The sequence below is a fragment of the Globicephala melas genome, chromosome 14 (assembly GCF_963455315.2).
Source record: "Globicephala melas chromosome 14, mGloMel1.2, whole genome shotgun sequence".
Classification (NCBI taxonomy): Eukaryota; Metazoa; Chordata; class Mammalia; order Artiodactyla; family Delphinidae; genus Globicephala; species Globicephala melas.
Genome location: NC_083327.1, coordinates 2,161,083 through 2,168,760, shown reverse-complemented (window position 1 = coordinate 2,168,760; position 7,678 = coordinate 2,161,083). Strand labels below are relative to the sequence as shown.

Sequence of the window (7,678 nt, the reverse complement as noted above, 5' to 3'; positions counted from 1 at the left end):
CTGCCACAAGGAATTCCACCAGTGGGTACTAGGACATGCTCCACTGTCACGGGAGGGCATGGATAGCCCCCACAACTAGGAAATCTATCAGTGGGTACCAGGACCTGCTCTGCTGTCCTGAGAGGGCATGGATAGCTCCCTGCACTAGGAAATCCACCCAGGGGTGGGGCCGAAACCACAGCTGAATCCCAGGAGCCATGTGACTAAGGAAGAAGCACTGAAATCCCTCCTCGCAGCTGCGTGAACCATGGAGTTACTCCTCCACTGATGGCTCCTAAATTCAGTGCCTGCAAAACATCTGTAAGGACAACAAGTGCCCCTGCAGCAGGGATGGGTTGGGCTTTAGCAGCTTTGTGGGCATGTACATGCAGGGATCAGGCCAGGCCAAAGCCTAAACTGCATCCATAGTTCCACAGTGGGTCCAGGTGCATGACTACTGCAATCCTAGGACCTGACCTCAGTGGATCTGCTTTGGTGCCTGGTGAAAACAACATCTGAGTGACACCAGAGCCAAATGCCAGCACACCCACAGTTAAGGTGGGTCTGAGAGCAGTCCCAACAACAGTGTACTACGTGAGCCCTCACAATGGGTGAAAGGGAACACAACAGAGCACATTCACAGGAGAACAGCTGCAGAGGAGGAAGAGTCAGTGGCTTCTCTCACAGTGAGAATGCTCCAATCCCACCTACCTCACACTGAGGATCAGAAACAAAGCTCAGTAATAGATCTGGGACCTCTACTCCAACAGCTAGGAAGCAGACCCCCTGCCCCCACCAACAGGGCAGTGACAACCACAGAGCAAAAGTGAGGCCCCACACAATATCCAGGGCAGGCTCTTGTCACTACAACATCAGGTCAACTCCTTATCAAGGGGTAACAGCACAAGCCTCTGGACCAACCTGACCCATCATGGGGCAGACGCCAAAAGCAAGAGGATTTACAGTCCTGTAGCCTGGGCAAGGGAGACCACACAGTAAGTTTCACAAAATGAGATGACAAAGAAATGTTGCAGATGAAAGAGCAAGATAAAACCCTATAAGAACAACTAAATGAAGAGGAGATGGGCACTCTACCTGAAAAATAATTCATAGTAATGATAGTAAAGATGATCCAAGACCTCAAAAAAGGAATGGAGGCATGGATTGAGAAGATACAAGAAATAGTTAACAAAGACCTAGAGGAACTAAAGGACAAACAAACATAGATAAACAATAAAATAACTGAAATGAAAAATACACTAGAATTAATCAATAGCAGAATAATAACCGAGGCCAAAGAACGGATAAGTGAGCTGGAAGACAGAATGGTGGAAATTGCTGCTGTGGAACAGAATAAAGAAAAAAGAATGAAAAGAAATTAAGACATCCTCAGATACATCTGGGACAACGTTAAACACTCCAACATTTGAATTATAGGGGTCCCAGAAGAAAAAGAGAAGGAGAAAGGGCCTGAGAAAATAGTTAAAAAATTAAAGCTAAAAACTTCCATAACATGGGAAAGGAAATAGTCACCCAAGTCCAGGAAGCACAGAGAGTCCCAAACAAGATAAATCCAAAGAGGAACATGCCAAACCAAATACTAATCAAACTAACAAAAATTAAATACAAAGAAAAAATATTGGGGACTTCCCTCATGGCACAGTGGTTAAGAATCCGCCTGCCAATGCATGGGACATGGGTTCGAGCCCTGGTCCGGGAAGATCCCACATGCCGCGGAACAACTGAGCCCATGTGTCACAGCTACTGAGCCTGTGCTCTAGAGCCTGTGAGCCACAACCCCTGAACCCATATTCCACAACTACTGAAGCCCGTGCGCCTAGAGCCCATGCTCTGCAACAAGAGAAGCCACTGCAATGGGAAACCCATGCACCGCAATGAAGAGTAGCCCCCGCTCACCACAACTAGTGAAAGCCCACGTGCAGCAACAAAGACCCAACACAGCCAGAAAGAAAGAGAGAGAGAGAGAGAGAGAGAGAGAGAGAGGGAGAGAGAGAGAGAGAGAGAGAGAGAGAGAGAGAGAGAGAGAAAGAAAGAAAAAGAAAGAAAGAAAGAAAGAAAGAAAGAAAGAAAGAAAGAAAGAAAGAAAGAAAAGAAAGAAAGAAAGAAAGAAAGAAAAGAAAGAAAGAAAAAGAAAGAAAGAGAAAGAAAGAAAGAAAGAAGAAAAACTATTAAAAGTAGTAAGGGGGAAAAAAAGCAACAAATAACATACAAGGAAATCTCCATAACACTATCAGCTGAAATACTTATAGTAACCATCTTTGGAAGGTAGCCTTTTAGTCAGGATAGTAGCTTACCACACCTAGAGAAAGAACTTCTAACAAAGAAAAAACATGTTCTTCCAAAATTATTTTTGTCTCAAAATTTTAAGATGATTGCTTAAAATGTTACATGATTTGGCAAGAAAATGATTATATGATATATGATTATAAAGTTACTAGTGATTTAATATTATCACATATTAACAAATTACTTTTATGTTTCATACTTAGAAATTTCCTCTTATTATAAATATTTATGTTAACAGAATAAAAAGAAACTACCTGAAAGAGTACTTGTAAACTTAAATCCAAGGTCATTGGAGACTGCTTCCTTTCTGTATATGACAATGGCTATTGACTTTGTTTAACTAAAACACATTAAGATTAATTTATCTGATGTTCTTAGTGAATAAATATTGATTATTATGACATGATAAGACATTTCTCTCTGTGTGTTTTTAAAAACACATCTTGCCTCATGAACTAGTCTAAGAGATTAGAAACAAAGGTATATTTTAACAGTGGCTCTTCCAAGAAAAACTTACTGTGTTCCCAGCTGTCATTTCAGAACATAATTTTGTTAAACGGGAATTAAGGAATCACGAGGAATGCTCTAGACAGCTGGTAGAACACTAGGCGCAGTAGAGCCACTGTCCTTGTTAACACCTGGGTCTTCTGGGAAATCTAAATAGAGCAATAAAAAACATGATCATTTTAAGATTGAAAGAGTTAGTGACCTAGTCCACGTTTATTTATATAAATATTATGACCAGTTAGGAGCAGTTAGATGTGTTTCTCAGTGGCCTACATGCAGCAGCCTCCTAGACCAGGCCAAACACTCTGACCCTTCCAGGGGATTCACTCCTGTCTCCATTCACATTATGTCAATGGTTTAATATATGTGGAAGATATATAAGAACCCATAAGTGGTTTAATTTATGTAGAAAATATTTACTTATCGATAGAATGAAAACACAGCCTTTATTCCCTGATTCCACACACACGCACACAAAATAAATAAACAAATAAGTAGAAAAAGAAGAAACAAAAGAAGAAAGACCCATCTGATTACCTGAGGAGGAAGGGGAGTAGTGATCAAATCAATAATATTAAATTCTAAAATGCCAAACACATCTCAGAGGGCTTGCTTTCATAGTTAATGATATTTGAGAATACCACATTTGCTTCTTGAAATTATTATTGGATTCATGGATCCCAACAGGCTGATGACAAGAGGCTATCTGAAACTGGAGTTCACACTTTTCTGAGCATTGTTACACCGTCTTAGCCCTTCCTGCCCGCTGCTTTCTTGGTTACAACACTTGTGGCTGAGTTCTTATTTCACCCTTCTTGCTACTAATTCTGTTGCAAAGGTAGCTTATTAACCTGCGATAAAATCATTATGGTTAACCATAAGACGAAACAGCTCTCCTATCAAGGAACTGCAACCTACAGATAAACAAAGTATTCAATAATCATTAAGGTCATGGCAATTATGACTTACATTAGGTCTTACATTATGACTCTAACCAGTGCTCTTCTAACTGTGATGTGCTAGAATTCCTCTTGGAAATTGTTAGGAAATAATTATGTTTAAAAAAGGGGAAACAAAGAGGCAGAAACACTATAATATGTGGTATTTGCTAAATAACTCTGAAAATAAGCTTTAGATTCAGATTATATATATAATGTAAAATGTATTTGAAATATACTATATGCATTTATTGTTATATATGCTAGATATATCTATAATTATATGCAATATATTATATCTATCTACCTATCCATCTATCATCTATCTACCTAGTGTTACACATAAATACTTTCTGTTTAAAAACTAAAGAAAACCTCCACCTAATTTTACAGAATTAAGTTAAAAATCCTAATAAATTTAAAATATCAAGAACAAAAAGTTTTACATAATATAAAATAGTCAAAATAACTGTAAAACCATATTTGAAATATCTTAACAATTTATCATATTCATTAGTTTATTTTACTTTACCAAGTGATAAAATGATCTATTGCAAGGAGTTATTGAAAGTATCTAAAACAATAGGCAAATATTACATTGTTTGCTTGGTACTTGCTTCTACTTCTGCTGTGTAAAAGCCTGGCTTACTTTTCTATGGTTAGAGATGCTTATTTCCCTTGGGGTCACTATGCTGGAAATGAGTTCCATATTCATGGTCTGAAAACTTTCAGCCACACTGATTTTCATATATCCTGAGGCTGCAAACACCTCGTGACTGTTGGCTGCATTCTTCAGTCAAAGTGATGATATTTACTGTCTCTACTGCCTGGCACCATCAAGCTCAGTGAGCATGAAAGCTGTCCATATCCAACCTGAAAACCACCTGTAGAGCCAGGGTAGATCTCCTTATTCCATGCATGTACAACTCAAACTACATGTTAGAACGTCAGTTATAAGAGATTAACATTGGTTATACTGTTAACCTCCGGGCTTTCTCCTTTAGCATCTCTATTATGAGGGTAAAGTTAATGACTATTGGTCACTGCTATTTGTACAGCATCATTTTGGTGTCAACTAGACTATCTAGCTACTTAATAATATACAGAGAAAAGAGAATATATATATATATATATAAATGAATTCATATATTAAAAGGGAATATTCAACATACATGATTTGAAAGTTACCTTAACAAAATTCTCAGATTGTTTTCATGGTATATTTCAGAAAATATATTTCTGAATATATTAATTTACCAGACGTTTTTAACTGATTTTTTTGCTACATTTGTGAATACTAGACAAAGAGTCAGGAGACATGAGTTCTAATTCTGTGTATTTTTTTGTGGTACGCGGGCCTCTCACTGCTGTGGCCTCTCCCGTTGCGGAGCACAGGCTCCGGACGCGCAGGCTCAGCGGCCATGGCTCAACGGACCCAGCCGCTCCGCAGCATGTGGGATCTTCCTGGACCGGGGTAAGAACCCGTGACCCCTAGCATCGGCAGGTGGACTCTCAACCACTGCGCCACCAGGGAAGCCCTCTAATTCTGTTTTGCCGTCAACTAGTTACAGCAGCTTGAGCAATTAGCCTCTACGGGTTCAGCTTTCTCATTATAAAATGGAATAAGTTGAATGGATCAGTGGTTTTCAATCTGCGTTTTGAGACTCTGATGTGGGTGAATGCTGTCCTTAGGGGCTGGTGTGGAGAGAGAGAGGCTAGGACAGCTAAACCAGCAGGGCTCTGGGCTCCCCACCCTGCTCAGTAAGAGCACAACTGCTTTATTTATTTACACACCCTAGGGAAATGTGATTGTATGAGAGTTTCTTATTTACAATTAACAAACAAAAATCTTTAAAATAACTGAGCCAAATAATCTAATGTTTAAGACAGTTTGGAGCAATAAAAGATGTAAAGTGCTATGGGCTTTCTAATGTGCTAGAAAACTGAGTGTGAGAAAAGGAATTACGTATTATCCTTCTGCAATGTATCTTAGAAAAAGCCTGATGGGGCAAAATGATTTTTAGTTCATGGTGTGCTTGTATTATTGTCATTTGGCTTTCAGACCAAAAAGTAATTGTCCCAAACACCTAAACTATCTGTAGCAGAATTGCATTCATATTCTGACACCTTTATGTTGGTGACAGTTCCTCAGAAGTTTATGTTTTTTGTATTCTTAAGTACTATCTATGCCCTGGGGATAAAGTTTTGTGTAATAGATTATATCTCCAGTTGTCAAATTGAGTCAGTATGGAAAGCAGTATTGAAGATATAAGAATGTGCAGGAACAGTACACCTCAATGGCAGGTAAACTCTTTTCCCATCATAGCTATGTTATCAGTGAGGAATAAAATTCTGGTGCTGGTAGCCTAAGCTCTTTTATTCTAGTTTTAAACCCTTTCTTTAAAAACAAACAAAAAGTACTGTTAAAAGTAGGCGAACCCTTTGGAAAGGATCACAAATAGTTTCTGAAGGTAGGACATGCAATAAGAGAGCTACATTATCACAAATGGATTGCTAATAGAGACTACAGATCCAAAATAGCAGAGTAGACAAAGAGCTGAGATTATTTTGAAGAATATAATATGAATTTTATGAGTAGATTGACTAGAATATAGCAAATAAAAGTGGAAATCTGCGCTTAATGTCATTTTCTCATTTAGAATAGGCACTAAAATACTAATTTGCCCTTTTATCACTAGCAAAAAGTATCTTTACATGAAAACAGTGACTAAATTTCTTAGCGGCTTATATTTCCTTTAGAAAGTGTTTTAAAAGGTCAGCATAGTTTCATTTATGCTCTATTAATATCCACATCTAATGTGTGGCTTTTCATATTCTTCACATATTTATATTAGATTTTCCCAAGTTAAAGAAATTGTGTTTTTCTAAAACAGTTCTGCCTTGAAACTATCACTCAATTTAACATATATTTCCATTGCTTTATTTCAGAATATGTTCAATCAGATTCAACATTTATAACTTTTTATAGAAATTGTTTTTAAATATTACATTAACTTTCTGTCAGAATAATACATATTATTTCATTTTAGATTTAAAGAACCAAGATAAATCATTTTCTCCAGCTGAAAGAAATAATGTTAACATAGTTTTGCTTGTTTGTTTTTAAGAATAAAGATGACCGTATTCATGTCTAACCCTGAGTATCACTTTATCCAGTATTTGGAAGTCTTTATGTCTATGGTTAATTCTATAAATCTTTAAAGATTAGACTAAGTACTTAAAATAATACTAAAAGGAAACGGACAATAAGTCAACAGGCAGAGCCCTTTATTCTTACAAGAACTGAACTCATTATGGATTTTCAATTTTTTTCATTTTATTGGTGAAAAACTAAATCTTTGTCCTTCTTCCTAGGATCATATGAGTAATGAATTAGAAAAAGACAACAATATAAGTGTTTTTTAAATTTTTATTTTTTTAGTGTGTATCTAAATTTTCAGGAATCGAAAAGTAAGTTTCATAAAGTAAGATGAATTTTGTGGCTAAGACAATCAAATATAATTACCTCAATATGTAAACACTTCATAATGGAGTCAGTCTAATGCTTCTTTCATTGGGATTTTCAATCCTCATTTATAGAACTAGTTTTAGTTGATTGTAAGGAAGGGCTATTTAAAGGAATTCTAAAATATAATTTTTCTTGTTAGGAAAATGAGATGACTGAATATCTAGAAATTATAAATAAAATATTTTCTGGACTACATATTAACAATTAATATCATATATATTCCATGATTTAACATCCCTTCTTTCAGTCAAATATAAGATAGTATTCAAGATAGTGATAATTGGTGGACAAAACAGATTTGAATTTATATTTTACAAGTTAGAAAAATACACAATAAAATAAGTAAGTTATTTTAAAATATGGTACGTACCAAGCATAAGATGGAACACGTATGTAACTAGTATACATAAAAAGGGTC

General features: G+C 36.6%; 1 protein-coding gene across 1 annotated transcript in view; it reads left to right on the top strand.

Moving 5' to 3' along the window:
* Positions 1-7,678, top strand: part of EYS (eyes shut homolog) — a 1,661,361-nt gene that overhangs the window by 443,833 nt on the left and 1,209,850 nt on the right. The window lies entirely within an intron of this gene.